This window comes from Desmodus rotundus, chromosome 3, assembly GCF_022682495.2.
Source record: "Desmodus rotundus isolate HL8 chromosome 3, HLdesRot8A.1, whole genome shotgun sequence".
Lineage (NCBI taxonomy): Eukaryota > Metazoa > Chordata > Mammalia > Chiroptera > Phyllostomidae > Desmodus > Desmodus rotundus.
Window position 1 is genome coordinate 150,635,520 of NC_071389.1, and position 15,645 is coordinate 150,651,164.

The following is a 15,645-nucleotide window of genomic DNA, read 5'->3' on the forward strand; positions in this document are numbered from 1 at the left end:
GGATGAGCTAATAATGGAAGCAATTTGTAACTTTCAGTAGCTCTCTGGGCCTGGGTACCAGAGGGAGGCGGGCGGAGGTGGGGAGATGGGTACCCCCAGTCCTTCCACTCTCCTCTTTCGTCCATGGGCACCCGCACCCCCTAGTCCGCCTTTCCCCTAACGCGCAGGCATTGGCAGGGTCCCTCGCCCGCTTCTGTCCGGCGACGGCTCCAGAGCAAGGTAAGCGGGCCCTCCACTCCTCAAACACCCCTCCCCCATCCTTTCTGTCACCTGCAAACAACGTCCCCCTTTCTGCCCCATTAGATAATTTAAATCCGATTTTGTTTTTCTCTTAGTTAAAAAAACAATTGTTTTGTATTTTTTGTATAATCTATTTCAGATTTGGGTAAAAATTAAGTTCAGATTAATATACTTTTCGGCGCCGGCGGGGAGGAAGTGGCAGTCTTTGGATAAATTTTATATTCCCTTCTTTTGGAGAGGGGCATTCTACTTACGGAGAGTTTACTTTTCTTTGGGGATGAGTCTCACCTTGTGTTTTTTTCAAGTCTAATTTCTCTGATGTATCGAGTTCACACTTTTCTCCAACCCGTCTTCCAATTTCAGTATTTACAAATAATCTTAAAAGATTTCAAGTTTATTCATTTGTTTTTCTCCTCCCTCACTAGTTTTTCAGCTGTTAATGAATCTCTTTGATTTTCTTTTCCTCCATGGGTGGAGGGAGAGTTAGTTTTGTGTTGATTTCTCTTTTCCGTTTTGTAAATGAATTTATTGTTTGGGAAACTCTGTGGGGGTGTGAACAAGGTCTCTTTTGATTAATTCCAAAGCCTCCTCTTTTGAAGAACAATTTACTTGAAGTGTTTTATATATTGTCCTCATTTTTGTTTATTGTGTCTCAATTTTGATGTTCTGTATTTTATCTCCTTTTAAAGCCCAATCTGTTCTTTAGTCTTTTAAATGTCAAACCATTCTAGAAGTTTTTATTTTATAAACTTCACCATTTTGTACATTTCCTTGCCCTTCCCCAAGCCCCTTTGCACTCCAGCCTCCTCCATCTCAGGACCCCCGCTGCCAACTTCCATAATTCCCAGCTTCAAATCTGACGCACCCTCCCAGCTAAGGAGGGATGCTCGGGAAGAAGACAGTGTTACCTGGGTCAGAGCCTGTACTCTGGGTTCTAGTTCTGGGCACCTATAGTCTGACCCTCCCAAGCCAGCAAAATCAGGGGGAGCAGAATTTCTGTTTGACTTTTTTAGTCTGGGACTAAGCTCTTTCTCCTTGGCTCTGTTTTAGGCAACTCTTTCATAGGTAAAGTTAAAATTTTAATTCTCATCTTTTCCCTAAATTCTAAGAAAAGAACAACAAGATATTTTTTCTCCCCTAAGTATAAGCTGTTAGCTGGGGAGGAGGAGTCAGCCTGTTGGGGCTCTTACCTCCTGGAAGAACATTTCCAGGAGAGACACACAATGTTCAGCCCCTTCCCCTTTTTACTTGTTAAAGTGGAGGTGGCAGGGATTGGGCAACACTGTTCTGATCTCCAGCTCTGGCTTTGAACAGACACAAAGAAGGAGAAAGAGCTGATCCCCTCTAGTCAGTGAGGTCTGGCTTAGGAGTGTTTGGGGTATATCCCAACTCTGAGGACATTCTTTTTAGTAAAATAAACCATTTCAGCTTCTTCAGATTCATTGCAGGCACAAAAATCAAATTGTGAGAGTAACCTGTTTCTCAACAATCTGCCTCTGGTGACTGTGCCCGTCCCTCTGAGGGAAACGGAGCCCAACTGGGCAGAAGTAGAGCCGCCACTGCTGCTTCTCCCTGGGCGTCCAGCTTCCTCGTCACATTGGCATTCCAGGCACATTCAGCCCAGCCCCCGTCCCAGCTTCTCCCAAGTATGAATCTAAATTACTATTAATAAGGGGCTGCTCCAAGTTAATTGGCATTAAAAGAATTCATTTCAATTTGTTAATATTAAATGAACACTCTGCACTTTAGCTCCCTTCTTCGCTCTGGAATCCCAGATGAGTGATGGGAAGTAGGAGGGGGTCGAATGAGGATTTTATTTCTGACTCTCCAGCTTAGCCACTGTGGTGCCTCCCCCCCAGGGGTGGGAGATCAAGGCACAGTGGGGAACTCTGATGATCTCTTTGGTGAATTCATCTGATTCAGCTGGAGCTGGGGGGAGAGGGGAGGGGAGCAGAGGTAGAAGGACAGAAAGGTATGGGAGACATTGTAGGGGAGAGGAGGGGCAGGGAGAAAGGGGCATAAATGGACCAGAATACTTGGAGCACAAGGACTGTGTGCTGCGGAGGGAAAGCACATTTGTAAAGGAAGGTTCTAGTTGCTGAAAAACCCTCCTAGAGACGGAAGAGCTGGGTGGGGCTGAGGGTGGGGTTTTGAGGCAAAACAGCTAGGGGTTCTGAAGCTAAAAAGCTGTGTGACTTTAGGCAAGTTGCTTAACTTTTCTCTCTGCCTTAAGTTTCTTGACCTGTAAAACAAGGATAATAATAATAGTACCTGTCTCAGGGGGTTGTTTGGGATTAGATGAAATACATGTAATGTGTTTCCCACAGTGCTTGGCACATGGAAACTATCAGTATATCACCTTTTATTAGAGTGCAGTGGTTAAAAGCACGGGTTGTGGAGCCAAACTGCCTGGTTTTGACTCTCAGTCCTGCCTTACACTAGCTGTATGACCTTGGGCAAGTTCCTTAACCTCTCTATACTTTAGTTTCCTGTCTGTAAAATGGAGTGAATAGCTCATAGACTATTATGAGGATTAAATGAGTTCATACATATGATGTACCTACAACAGTGTCAGTCATGTAGGATGCCCTATATAATCATTAGTTATTCATTTTTTTAAATAATTTTTTATTTTTCAATTACAGTTGACGATTGATGTTGCTTTTCTGCCCTGGAAGATTGGAGATAGGAGCATGGAACCTCTTAGAGGCTGATAACTGAGTGGATCCCCTGAGGCTGGGATCAGATCTGCCCTCTCACCCCCATCCCTGAGTCTGTTCTAACGACTGGGGTGCCTGTGGTGAGGGCAGCGAGAGTGAGACTGGGCCCTGGGAGCTGGGATGCCTGAGTTCTTCCCTGGCCTCCACTCTGGCTCTTGAGCTGATGGTCTCCTATCAGTGCCCACTGATTTCAGGTGAAGTCACTGCTTTTTCCCCTGGAGGGCTGTGATGGGGAAATTACTTTCCTTGTCTAATAGCTCCCTTTGGTAGAATCACCTCTGGAGTGTGAGTAGGGGGTGATTGGTTGGAGACTAACATTTACTAAATATCCTCTGACTGTGGACCAGCCCACACATCTGTGATCTCACTTGAGAGGGTGGGGAAAACAGAGGGCTAAGAAGATAAAGTAACTTGCCAAAGACATAAAGCTAAGAAAGTGGCAGAGTTGGGATTTGAACTCTGATCTGCCTGATGACAAATCTTAACTTCCTTCCATTGCTGCACACTTTCTGAAGGGGGAGATGAGACACATGTAAAGTTGGGACGAGGATGAGGCCAGGACCATAGAGCAGCTGGAAGATGGAAGGTGGGGGTGGGGGAAGTGGGGATGGGAAGAGGCCAACCAGGAATGTTTCAGTCAGGGAAGACTTCCTGGAGGAGGAAAAATATAGATCAGGGTTCAGATGCAAAAGGAATGAGGATACTAAGTAAAGAAGAGGGAGGGAGTGGTGCATTGGCAAAGAGGGAGAGGAAGAAAGGGCTGCCCAAAGGTCGTGTGAGGCCAAGGGACGTGAATCTGATTTGCCTGGGGTTTCCTTTGCTGTCACCGGGTAAAATCAGTTACCAGGTACTGAGGGCCTACTCTGTGCCAGCGATATGCATGAACCCGTAATGCTCACAGAACCCTGAGAAATATGTTTCTCATTCCTATGTCCACAAGAGCCAGTTGAGTCTCAGTGACCTTAATCCCCACCTCAGGCCACACATTTGGTAGCTGGACTTGCCTGGCATAAAAACCTGTGCCTGGGCCACCTGCAGAGCATACCTTGCCTTCCATTCTAAGTTCAGGTGATCCTGCATCCCCACATGTGTTGTCACACGTAGTGACAGGAGCAGGGTGACAGAATGAGATGAGATGGAGTGGGATGGCCAGCGGGCAGCGGGGAAAGAAACCTTTCTCACACCCTAGTGAGGAGAATGGATAGAAGGGTGGAGCAAAGCCTCCAAACCACTTTCCTGGGACTGCTGATCTTGGATGGATGGCAGGACCTCCTTGGGAATCGCATTGTTTTCTGGGCTGTAGACTCTGGGAGGCGAAGAGGAAGAGGGCGGCTCAGGGGTGGGTTGAGCCCTGGATTAAGACTTCCAGTTGCCCACTAAAGTTCCTTCTCTCCTTGTTGTGTGAGGACAGAGAGCCTTCCAGCTAGACACTCGACTTTCCAGCGGCCCTTTCTGTAAGGCGTGGCCAGAGGGGAATGTGAGCCAAATAATATTATCAGAGCCTTAAAATGCTGGGTAAGTTCTGCTTTTTATAAACTGGACCAGATGCACCTGAGACTGAGCTTTGACTGCAATGGAGGAGAAATTCCTAAGTGAGGGCAAAGCAACGATATGATAGGAACCCAAGTTCCTGATTGACCAAGTGGAGCAGAGCTGTCTGCCATCCAGGACTGCTTCCTTCCACTGTTACATGAGAAATAAACTTGTTTTCTAAATGTGACTGTGTTCTGGACCCTTTTTTTGTTACAGAAGTTTTTCCATCATCCTTCCTATTATACCTTCCCACACCAGATTTGTCAGTTCAAACCTACCAGCAGGATTATATCAGATTATGGAATAATTATAACAACATTTATTGAGTGCCAGAGATTATGCATATTATTTAATGTTATTCTCATGACAGTATTCTGACATAAGCATCACTATTATTTCAATTTACAGACGAGAAAACTGAGGCGCAAAGGAGATGAGTGACATGTCAATGAACACATAGTAAATGATGTATCTGGGATTCCAACCCACAGAGTGTGCAGAGCTTAAACGTTTTACCGTGGGGCAAATCCCTTCTTGAGGGCAGAGGTGGAAGGGACCTTGGAGGTCATGCTATGCTTGGCCAAGCTCCTACACAGTCACCATAGGGGGAGCCCATGCACCTCCCATTCTTTCTTCAACCCAAGAAGCTTGCTGGACACTCCTGTTAGATATTGGGCTGTGACATAGGTCTCATTTGAAGAAAGGACCACACAGCTAGAACCAGTTTGAAATCCTTTGGTAATTTCAATCCTTTCCCATTTTAAAATTATAGATGAAGCTAAGAGGGAGGAAGTGCTTCTTAAGGTCACACACTTAGTTTTTCTATCAATTTTCTGAATCCAAGATGCATTCTCTTCCCACCATATCAACTGCCTGAACAACCCACAAGAACAAAAATAACCTAAACCAGGCAGGGGGCCTATGTCTCCTACAACAGCCAAGTCATGATTCCCTCATTTCCCCTGTGTCCCTCCTGTTGGATATCTGCCTCGGTGACCCACCTCCCTGGGCCTGGGGAAACGAATGGGTGGCACCTTTTCTCCAGCTGCCTCCTCCTCTGGATGTTCAAACATGCAAAGGAAAGCCAGAGCCACAGCCGAGGCAGGCCCAGATCCCTCTGACTCCCTCTAGTCTTTCCACATCACCCTCCTCCCTTCCTAGTAGCCCACCAGGGAGGAGAAGGGGGAACACTATCATAAATTTCCCCTATTTATACAAGAAGACAGAATGTTTCTTGTGCCAGAAAAAACACAGAGAGGGAGCTGTCAGGGGAGAAGGGACCCAGCGCCATGCCGCCTGGGGACAATTCATCTTCCCCAGTTGTGCCCTAGGGGCTGCCATAACACTGCCTGCGTGACCCGCAGGCTCGGCTTGGGGGGCAGCCGCGGCCAACAGGGCCTGGGCTTTGTTTCTGCTTGCTGTCTTCCCGCTGCATCGCAACTGCTCCTTCCCTGCCCACCCCACTCGCTTTTTAAAAAACAAGTTTTGTGAGATATAATTCACATAGCATACAATTCATCATTAAAATATACAATTCAGTGATTTTAGTATATTCCTAGATATGTGCTGCTATCATCACCTCAAAAAGAAACCTCCTACCCTTATTACTCCCTTATTCCTCAAACCCCTTCCAACCCTAAGCAAACCCTAATCTTTTTGTCCCTATGTATTTTCTGTTCTGGACTTTCTTATGAAGGGAATCATGGACCACACAGTATACTATCATATACGACAGTATGATAGTATATGATAGTACACTGTGTGGTCTTTCCTGACTTCTTTCGTTTAGCAAAGTGTCTTCAAGGCTCATCCCTGTCGCAGCGCGTGTCAGTGCTCAGTCCTCTTCACAGCGGGGTTACATTTCACTGCAGGGGCACGTCCCATTTTGTTTTCCCATTTGTCAGCTGACAAACTTTTGGGTTGTTTCTACCTTTTGATATGATGATTTTCTTTTTACTCTTCTGCCTCTAGACAGCCTGGATCACACAGAGCGAGGTCTGTGGGCAGGAGTGTGTGCCTTGTGTGTGAGAACACCCAGTATCCACGGGAGCAGCGTCCAGGGTCATGTCTTTTTTTGTTAATGACATACACTATGCTGTAATATTCCTCCCTCTGCTAAGTTACTGAGGAGGCAGCTATATAAATTCTCTCTTTTTATCATTGTTGTTATTTTGGTCACTTGCTATACTCTTCAGACTGGAGGACTCAAAGCCTTCTCCCGGGGTTTTAGATAAACCCAGGTGGATGAATTGATGTCTCCCACTGGAGGTCCTTCAGTATCTCACAGTTGAAGGGAGGTCTGTGGAGGCTCCAGGGTCAAGGGAAAGTTTTGTCCTTGGAGGCATGACTAAGCCCAGAATGCAGGCCTCCAGCCCCCACCTCCTCGCCCAGCCCATATCAGCCTTGGTAACATGCTTTGAGCTCCATCCATTTACTCACTCAGCAAGCATTCATTGGGCCTCTGGAGAACCCACCAGACACTGCCCCTGCCCTCATGAAACTTGCAGTTCTAGTGGTAAGGGTAAGGTAAATACAGTGAGCAAAAAATGAATGAACAAAAGAATAAATCACTTTCTGCGGCTACCACCTTTTCTAGTCTGGATGTTAACATGCACTTCTCCACCCCTCAGAGGGAATGGTGTGCAGATAATGCAAAATATTAGCTAATAGCTACCATTCATTGTACTAGACATGTACCAAGGGACTTATGCATCTCATTGATTTTCACCTTTTTAAAAAAGATTTTATTTATTTTTAGAGAGGGGAAGCAAGGGAGAGAGGGAGAGAAACGTCAATGTGTGGTTGCCTCTTACCCTCAACCCAGGTATGTGCCCTGATGGGGAATCGAACCTGCGACCTTTTGGTTCACAGACTGGCACTCAGTCCACTGAGCCACACCAGCCACAGCCTGATTTTTGCCCTTTTTTTTTTTAAAAAAAGGTCTTATTATTTTATCTTAGAGAAAAGGAAAGAAAGGGAGAAAGAGAAACATCAATGTACAAGAGATACATCAAACAGTTGCTTCTCACATACCGCTAAGTGGGGACCTGGCCCACCGCCCAGGCACATGCCCTGACCGGAAATCGAACTGGCAAACTCTTAGTTCGCAGGCCAGCACTCAGTCCACTGAGCCACACCAGCCAGGGCTGATTCTCACCCTGTTTTTTTTTTTTTTTTTAACATCAATTTGTTGTTCCATTTATCTATGCATTCCTTGGTTGATTCTTGTATGCACCCTGACTAGGGATCAAACCTGCAACCTTGAAGTAGCAGGATGATGCTCTAACCAACTAAGTTACATGGCCAGGGCTGATTCTCACCCTTTAAATTAGGTATAATTATCCCCATTTTGAGGATAAGATACACTGAGACTTAAAGAGATTAATAACTATTAGGAATCATATAGGCAGCAGTACCTGGGCAGCACATTGGTACTGGACTCTGGGGTATGTATTTGTTTTCAATCCCAGCTCTGCGTGACAAACACACTTCCTTTCGAGTCCCTGGCACAGAGGGAGCTGGCCACCCTTCCCTAGCCTGCCTCTGCTGGGTCCCTTCCCTTCTGCCCAAAGACAAAGAGGGCTGAGGAGGAGGGGCCAGCTCTTCCCCTACACCTGCCTCCTGGTTAGGAAGGGAAGGACCAGTTTTGCTTACAAAATCATTTTCTTTCCAGTCCTTGCTGTGTGGGAGAGACCATGAGAGGCCTGAATGTTGTCAACCAAAGACTTGATTGAACAAGCCAAGGAGTGATTATGTTGACAAGAAGGGGACCTCAACAAGGCAGATAATCAGAAGCTGACAACTGACAGCCTGTTAGCATCCCCCACCCCCTGCTCAATCAGGCCTCTTACATGATCTTGATGACAAATAACATACTTTTAACACATTATAATCTTCACATGCACTAGTTCACCTCTCACGGGAATAAGAGGTATCCAAGGCTGGGCTTATTACAGAAAAAGAAAGTGTGTGGGGCTAGAACCCAACTGTCCTGCTCCATTTTATGTAATGAAATTTCTGTAGGGCTTACCACGGACCATGTCCTCTGTTAAATATTTTGCAACTATTAACTCATCTATTTTTCTTCACCACCATATGAAGATAGTATTAGTATTATTCACATTTTTAGACAAATGATGAAACTGAGGTATAGTAAGGAAGTGTCTTGTCTAAGGTCGTACAGCTGGCAAGTGGCAGAGCAGCGATTATGAAGCCAGTCGCCTGGCCCCAGAGTCTGTGCAGAATCACTACACCAGGTGGGGTTGGCACAGTGACTACATTTGGGAACTCTAGTTTGTTTTCCTGGTGATGCGCCCTTCCCCCACCTCCCTCAGTCTTTATGGTCCATTGGAACAAGCAAGCCAGAGCTGTGGCTCCCAGGGTGATGATCCTTCAGCTGCCTCCTTGGCACTGTCACTCTCGTCTCCCATCTCTTGCCAAGGGCTCCAGCCAGGAATACTACAGACACTTTGCTGTGGATCAAGATTTCTCTGGAGAAAGAGCTCATAGGATGTCTGCTGTGAGAAATGAAGTAACTTGCTGTTTCCCCTCTTCCCTCATCAGGAGGAGCCCAGTGAAGTCACTGCACATTTGCACAAGTGCTATCAAAGCTCAGCCTCTGGCCAGTTTGGAGACGTACGAGGGCTCCCATGTCCAGTGACTGAACGGCTGCATGGAAAATCTGAGGTGGTGGAGGATTGAAATAAAACTTCTGTGGTACAGTTGTGTGTCATTCATTCAACAATACTCCTGATGTGGGCCCAGGGGTGTGCACCTGAGCTTGAATAGACTGGTTCATTCTTTTACTTATCACCCACTTATTTATTCAGTAAATTCTGATTGCACCAGAGCAGCACTGAGCTAGGTGTCAAGGATGGGCAAGATAACATTCCTGCCCCACAGGGCTCAGCCTGAAGAGGGAAGGTAGGAGCAACATTCAGTGATTTCTACCAAATACCAAGGTAGGAGAGTCATTTAGCACAGCCATTTGACATCTCTAACCCCAGTGCTGTCCCTCCCTTACCTCTCCACATGCTCAGGTGCACTTCACACATAGCAGAAGCAGCCCCCTTCCCTCAAGCTTTTTTCTGCCTGGATCCCACCTTCCTTGTGAGCTGGACCATTTTTGTCAAAGAAGTCTCATCTCCTTTCTTCTTAATAGTCGTCACTGCTTGGCTGCAGGCAGCGACAAATGTGGCACGAAGCAGTGGAGATAAGCCTCCAGGGTCAGGAGGGCATCCTGATGGAAGGGGGAGGGCTATTTCCTGCTCACTTCACGTGTTTCCTGGGCCCTGAGGCTGCCCCATGCAGCTAGTATCACCTGAGCTCCTCACATCCTGTTTCCAGCAGGGTTTGGCCCGCACAGGCCCTGGCAGGGAACGGAGAGAGGACCCAGTTTATTGGTTGCCCAGCCCCCTCCTTGCCTGCCTGGGGTCCTGGCAGGGGTGGTGGTTACCCAATGACTAGAAGCTTTGCTGGTGGCCTTTCTCCCCTGACCTCAGCTATCGAATCAGGCTTTGGTGGCACTGTCATCTCTTGTCCCTTTGGGGCCACCTGGAGCCTCATTAGCTGTTACTGTTTCCCTTAATAATTCCCTTCATTCTGTCTGTGGCTTGAGAACTGTCATGTCATTGAACTGTCTTCAGTGAAGCCCTTTTGAATGTGACATTTGTTTCCTGTTGAAACCCTGACTGGCTCACCTGAGTGCAGAGGAGGAGGGTACAGAGGAGTTGGGGCTCAAGGTTACCCCTCTTTTCCAGCTCCACGAGCTCCCGAGGGAAAAGAGAGAGTTTGCACCAATGAACTCTCTACTGAGGGTTTTCATGACAGTTGGAAAACAGAATCAAGAGGCAGTGCAGGCAGGTGCTACAAGACGGATCGGTCGTGCCAAAGGGAGGGAAGCTGACTACCCCCGAGGGCCTGCCCTGTGCTGGCCACTCTGATAGCTGCCTTCCCAGCCCCTTAATTCCTCCAAGTACCTTATCCTCACTTTACAGGTGAGAAGATTATGGCTCAGAAGGGGAAAGAGGGAGCAGGACAGGAGCTTCATCTCAGTCGCTCAGGCCATCTAGGAGATGCCCCACTTTGAGATCAAGGGATTGAGAGAGTGACAGATGAACCTTGGTTTAAGTGGCAGTATGGCATTAGGCATCTGGAGCCAGACTGTTTGGATGTGAATCCTGGATCCACCTCTTACTAGCTGTGTGATCTTGGGCACGTTACTTGACCTCTCTGTGCCTCTGTTTCTCCATCTATAAAAATGGGGCTGATAAGTAGCAACACCTTCCTCATGAGGGTGTGAGATAGTTCAGCGGGTTTGTAGTGAGAAGATCCTTAGGGACAGTGCTGGCACACTGGGAACACTACATGTTGTCTTCTTATTTCTATCCCCTACCCTTTTCTTATTGTGCTCCTCCCCTGCCTTCTTCCCAAAGTCCCCAAAAAAGAGTGAACCACTGCGTGGCAGTACCTTGTTAAGTCTGCTGATCTCCAAGCCCTCTGTGAGCACAACTTACCCTCTCTTGCCCCTGGGGCACCACCATTTTGGAAGCAAGCACGAGGACCAGAGACACCCAGTAGGATCATCCACACCTGGTCCCCGTGCCCAGCGGGATCAGCCTTGGTGCCTGCAAGATGGCCTCTTCATCCCAGCCCCTCAACTGCCCAGAGCTGCAGGGGGCCTGGGAGCTCTTGGTAACAGCACATTAAGCCCCTGTTTGTGGGAACTTTAATTTAAATACAAATTAGAGACGGCAAATGACTCTGGCAGCCAGATAAGCCATCCCAGGAGAGCAGAGAATAAGCCAAGACAATCAGCTGAGGTAAGGTCTGAATTTAAACTACTGCAGATACCCAGAAACCTGGAAGAGATGAAGGCTGGAGGTCCTCAATGAAGCACTCCAGAGGGCCCACACCCCAGCTGCCCCGATCTGGGTGTCCATGCCAGCCTCCTTCTCAGCCATTCTCCATATTTTTTACAATATTCCAACGTGATTCCTTATTTCATCCCTCCCTGCCCTACCCCACTGTTTTAGAGAACTCAATTTCTTTACTTTGTTTCTTAACCTTTTCTGTAATCCACTATTCTGAGAAAGTTCTACTTGTTATCTAACCTCCATCTACTCTATTATAGTTGGGGCCTAATACATCCTGCCTAGTGGTGGCTCAGGGATTTTCTCTCCAGGAGGCAGATGTGGTCGAGTGGAAATAACCTGAATGCTAAAAGACCAGCATTTACTTCTCTGGGTCTCAGTTTCCTCATCTGAACAATGAGTGTGTAAGAGTATCTCTAAGTCCCTGTGACCTCTGACTTTTCCCAGGAGAATTGGAGGACAAGAATAACCTAGGAAATCTCTATTGTTCTATAACCCAGGAATTTTCCACTGTTCTAGAAACATTGTTGGCTATTTTGTGGCAGGCTGAGGTGGGGGAGGAGAGCAGTGTAGTCTGTCCATTCCTTTGTGAGAGAGGTCTCCAGACTTTGCTTCCACCCAGACCCCGGCCTAGGCCCAGGAGAGAGGCTGTCTTTCCAGTTCTGTCAAGGCCTGCTGAGCCCAGCTCTGTGGGGCTGTGGCTGTTGAGATGTTGTCACTGTCCTCTGGGGTGGGAGCGACATATGTTCCCTCTGTTAGAGCACCTGTGAGGGTGGCTGAGGGATGTCAACCCTCAAGAGGATGGGGCTTCACCCCCTCCAGCTGACCTTGAGAAATCTTATCCTGTCTTTCAGGAAGCCTTAAAGTGAAGGCAAAGGGGCACACCATCACAGCCCCAAAGCCCCCACCAGACAGGAACCTGCTGTCCTTCAGAGAGTGCAAAAAAAACCCCACCTTGGCTACAAAAAGAGGGAAGAGGGTCAGACCACAGGCAGAACTTCCAGGTCAGGTACTAGAGCAGACAGTGACCCCCCAAGAGTTCATTTAAAAGGGAAACCCATGGCATTGGGTCTCAGAAGATGTCTGTGAGGTCTGGGTCACTGGCAGGGGTAAGGGCAGTGATCCCAAAGGCCTATGCCAGCCTGTAACTCTGGAGTCAGAAGGTCCTTGTGACTGGCATAGAAGGACTTTGGCATTTTCTCTGGCCCAAGGCTCTTAGACAGAGGTGGGCAGCTGTCATTGGGGCCCTGGGCCCAGCTCCCTTGCCCATCTCCCCCTTCCTGTGTGCCTGGCTGCCCCTGGAGCCCCAGGCCTGCCCGCCATCTGGGCAGCTCAGAGGACAGCCCACTGCCAAGGAGTGCCAGTGTTGATTTATAGCCCACAACCTTGGCAGACTGGGCTGTGTGCCCAGAACCTCCTTTGCTCAGGAAAGAATCGCACCTCTTAAAGGGGCAGTGCTGAGGAATGCAGAAAGGTCCAGAATGAACACTGAGGCAATTGGGGGCTGGCAAAGAAGAGCCCCACCCCTCAGGACTGTGGGTGATTGTCATTCCCTAGCGAAGCTTCTCCACCATCCATCACACCTTCATCACCCACTTCTGCTTTGTGGACTTAGCCCTTAAATTAAATTAAAAAACTTTAATTTGTTAAAATGTCAGTCCCTCCTGGTAGACTACAAACTCTATGAGGGCAGGAATCAGATCTGCCGTGCTCACCCCTGTACGTGCAGTACCCAGCACAGTGTCTGGCATGTTGTAGAGGCTCAATAAGGGCTTGCCAGGCATGAGAAAGAATAAATAAATAAACGAAGTACTCAGATGTGCTTCCTCCCCGCCCTCCCTTGGGTCATCTCTCCTCAGTCTCCACACAATATTCTTGTCCTCCCATTTTCCTTCCTCCAAGAAGCTTTCTCGAATTGCCTATGGTTGCAGCTCCTGATTTAAATACTCTTTTCCCCACCACTTCTTAGTATGGAAGTGCTTCATTCATTTATCTATTTATTCATTCATTCACTTATCAGCAATATTTACTGAGTACCTCCTGCATGCTAGCCACTAGGTGATGAGAATTCATGAGTGAACAGGAGAGGCATGATCCATGAACTCAGGGACTCTATATTTCGGGGGGTGAGACAGACAAAAGAAATAAGTAAACAAATATATAAATGGAAGCTGTGATGCCTGCTATGAAGAGTGGTAAGATAATCACAGATGGGTAGTGTGTGTGGGAGGCTATTAGGTTGGGTGTCCAGAGAAGTTTTCTCGGAGGAAGTGGCATTTGTGCTGAGATTTGAAGGGCACGGCGGAGCCCTGTGAAGAGTGAGGAAAAAACTTTCTAGAAGTGGCTCAGTCACCTGGGTGTGCACGGCAGAATCTCCAGGGGGCAAGGGGTGCTTTTCCACACTGCCCTCACCCACTCTTCCACATTCTGAAAACTCCTATCCCTTCCATATGGAGGGGCCATTGTTTAAAATCCTTGGAGCAGCAGCATCACCCTCGGCTGGGAGCTGGTTAGAAAAACAATCTCAGGGTCCACTGTAGACCTACTGAATCTAAATCTGCATTTTAACAGCTCCCCAGCCATTTGTACGTACAGTGATGTTTGAGAAGCACAATCTAGGTAACACCTCAAAGGCGAAACAGTGTAAGGACATCACGAGGTGGGCAGGGTTGGGGGAGTAGTTGTTGAAGAGCTTGCATTTGAATCAGAGATAGGGTGTGAGAGCGCGCATGCATTTGTGGGTGTGCTGTGTGTGTGCATGCACGTATCTCCAGCCCTTATAACCAGGCTTTATCTCCCCAGGCTCTTTCCCTTCTGTGAGAGTGATTACTTGAGGATACATCTTTATCCCCCCATGACAACACCCCTACTTCTACCTTCAGCTGCAAGTTACAGAGAATGTGCCAGCCTCTGCGTGGTTGGAGACACCTCTGAAGCAAGGCAAGGCGAGCAGATCCCTTGTTCCTGACCTCTGGCAATCCATTTATCTGACCTAAGTCTCATAAATGCGTCCTGATGAGCCCAATCGCTTGCTAATGGTTATGAGCTGAGACCTGGGGATTTATGGCTGAGGCCTTGGTGGCCACAGACAGGAGCTGGGCTGTGTGCATGAGACCAAGCTCTGTGTGGCTTTAGTTCATGGACCATAGCGGGGGACACCACCCCCTGCATTTGGAGCAAAAGCACTGCCCTAGGGAGGGGGAAGTGGGCTGAGGAGAGAAAGACCTCTGGCTGCAGAAGTCCCAGGGATGAAGGGTGAGTGTCTGGGAAAGTGGCCCAGCTTGGCTGTGTGTCTGTGTTTTGGAGTCAGAGGAGCGAACATTGGAGAAGTGAGCACTGAAATTGGAGCCAGTCAAGCAGGGGTTGAAATCCTGAATCTGTTATTTACCAGTGTGTGAACGGACAAATCACTAATCTCTCTGAGCCTCATTTCCTCATCTGTAGATGGAACTGTATAATAAATCCCATAGGTTTGAAAGAATTAAATGAGATAAAGTTTGCAAAAGACACTTCAAATACTAATTGTGTGTATTTAAGTAAGTCAAGAGATTGAGATTCCAACTCCAACTCTGCCACTTAATTTCTGGGACAGAGCACTGGCTCTGCCACCAAAGGTCTCACACACATACAGTTTCTGGACCCCAGCTGCCCCATAGATGTTAAGAGGGGGAGAGACCTAATGTCCTGTTGGCCCCTTCCAGCTCAGAAGCGTTATGGCTCTAACAAGGAGTCCTTGAGCTTTGGCCTCTGGCCTTACAGAGGGTGTCCCTTCAACTGGGTCTTAGGGACAACGTGGGGGTGGGAGCTGAGTCAGAATAGCACGGCCCTCCGTGATGCCTTCCTGTGAGTACGACCCCCAGCAGGGTGCTGGGTACTGTGTGGAGAAAAGTCTGTGGCAAGAGGGGTGATCAGGAAAGGCCCTGAGAAGGGGTAGAGGCCAGCTGGGAATGGATGGAAATCACTCATGCCTTTTGCACAACTAGGTCTTCAGATACCTCCTCCCTTCCGCCTTTCTCCTCGTCCCTCACCCAAGACACACGTGGGTGCTGCAGAGCGCACGTACTCGCAGCAGAACTCCAGTCTGACCTGATTAGGAGAGTGAGCCAAATGGAGGAGAGATACCACCCCCTGCCCCCACGCCCACGCCCACCCCCACCAAAAGATCCAGGTAGAGAGAGACCTAAGGATTCCTATTCCACAGTATGGAACAGGGTCCTCAGCCCTTCCTCCACCCACTATCCCCAGCCTGGGGTCTTTCCCGAGCCTCAACCCAGCCCTCA

General features: G+C 48.1%; 1 long non-coding RNA gene across 2 annotated transcripts; it reads left to right on the plus strand.

Annotated features, from left to right (window-relative positions):
* The first annotated feature begins 18 nt into the window (after positions 1-18).
* Positions 19-4,632, plus strand: LOC123478207 (uncharacterized). 2 transcript variants are annotated; one of them, XR_008426450.1, is made up of 3 exons: positions 19-219; positions 2,886-3,154; positions 4,372-4,632. It is a non-coding gene; the product is annotated as an uncharacterized lncRNA (long non-coding RNA). The 2 variants fall into 2 exon arrangements; XR_006653359.2 differs by lacking the exon at positions 19-219 and adding an exon at positions 1,749-1,886.
* The last annotated feature ends 11,013 nt before the right edge of the window (positions 4,633-15,645 follow it).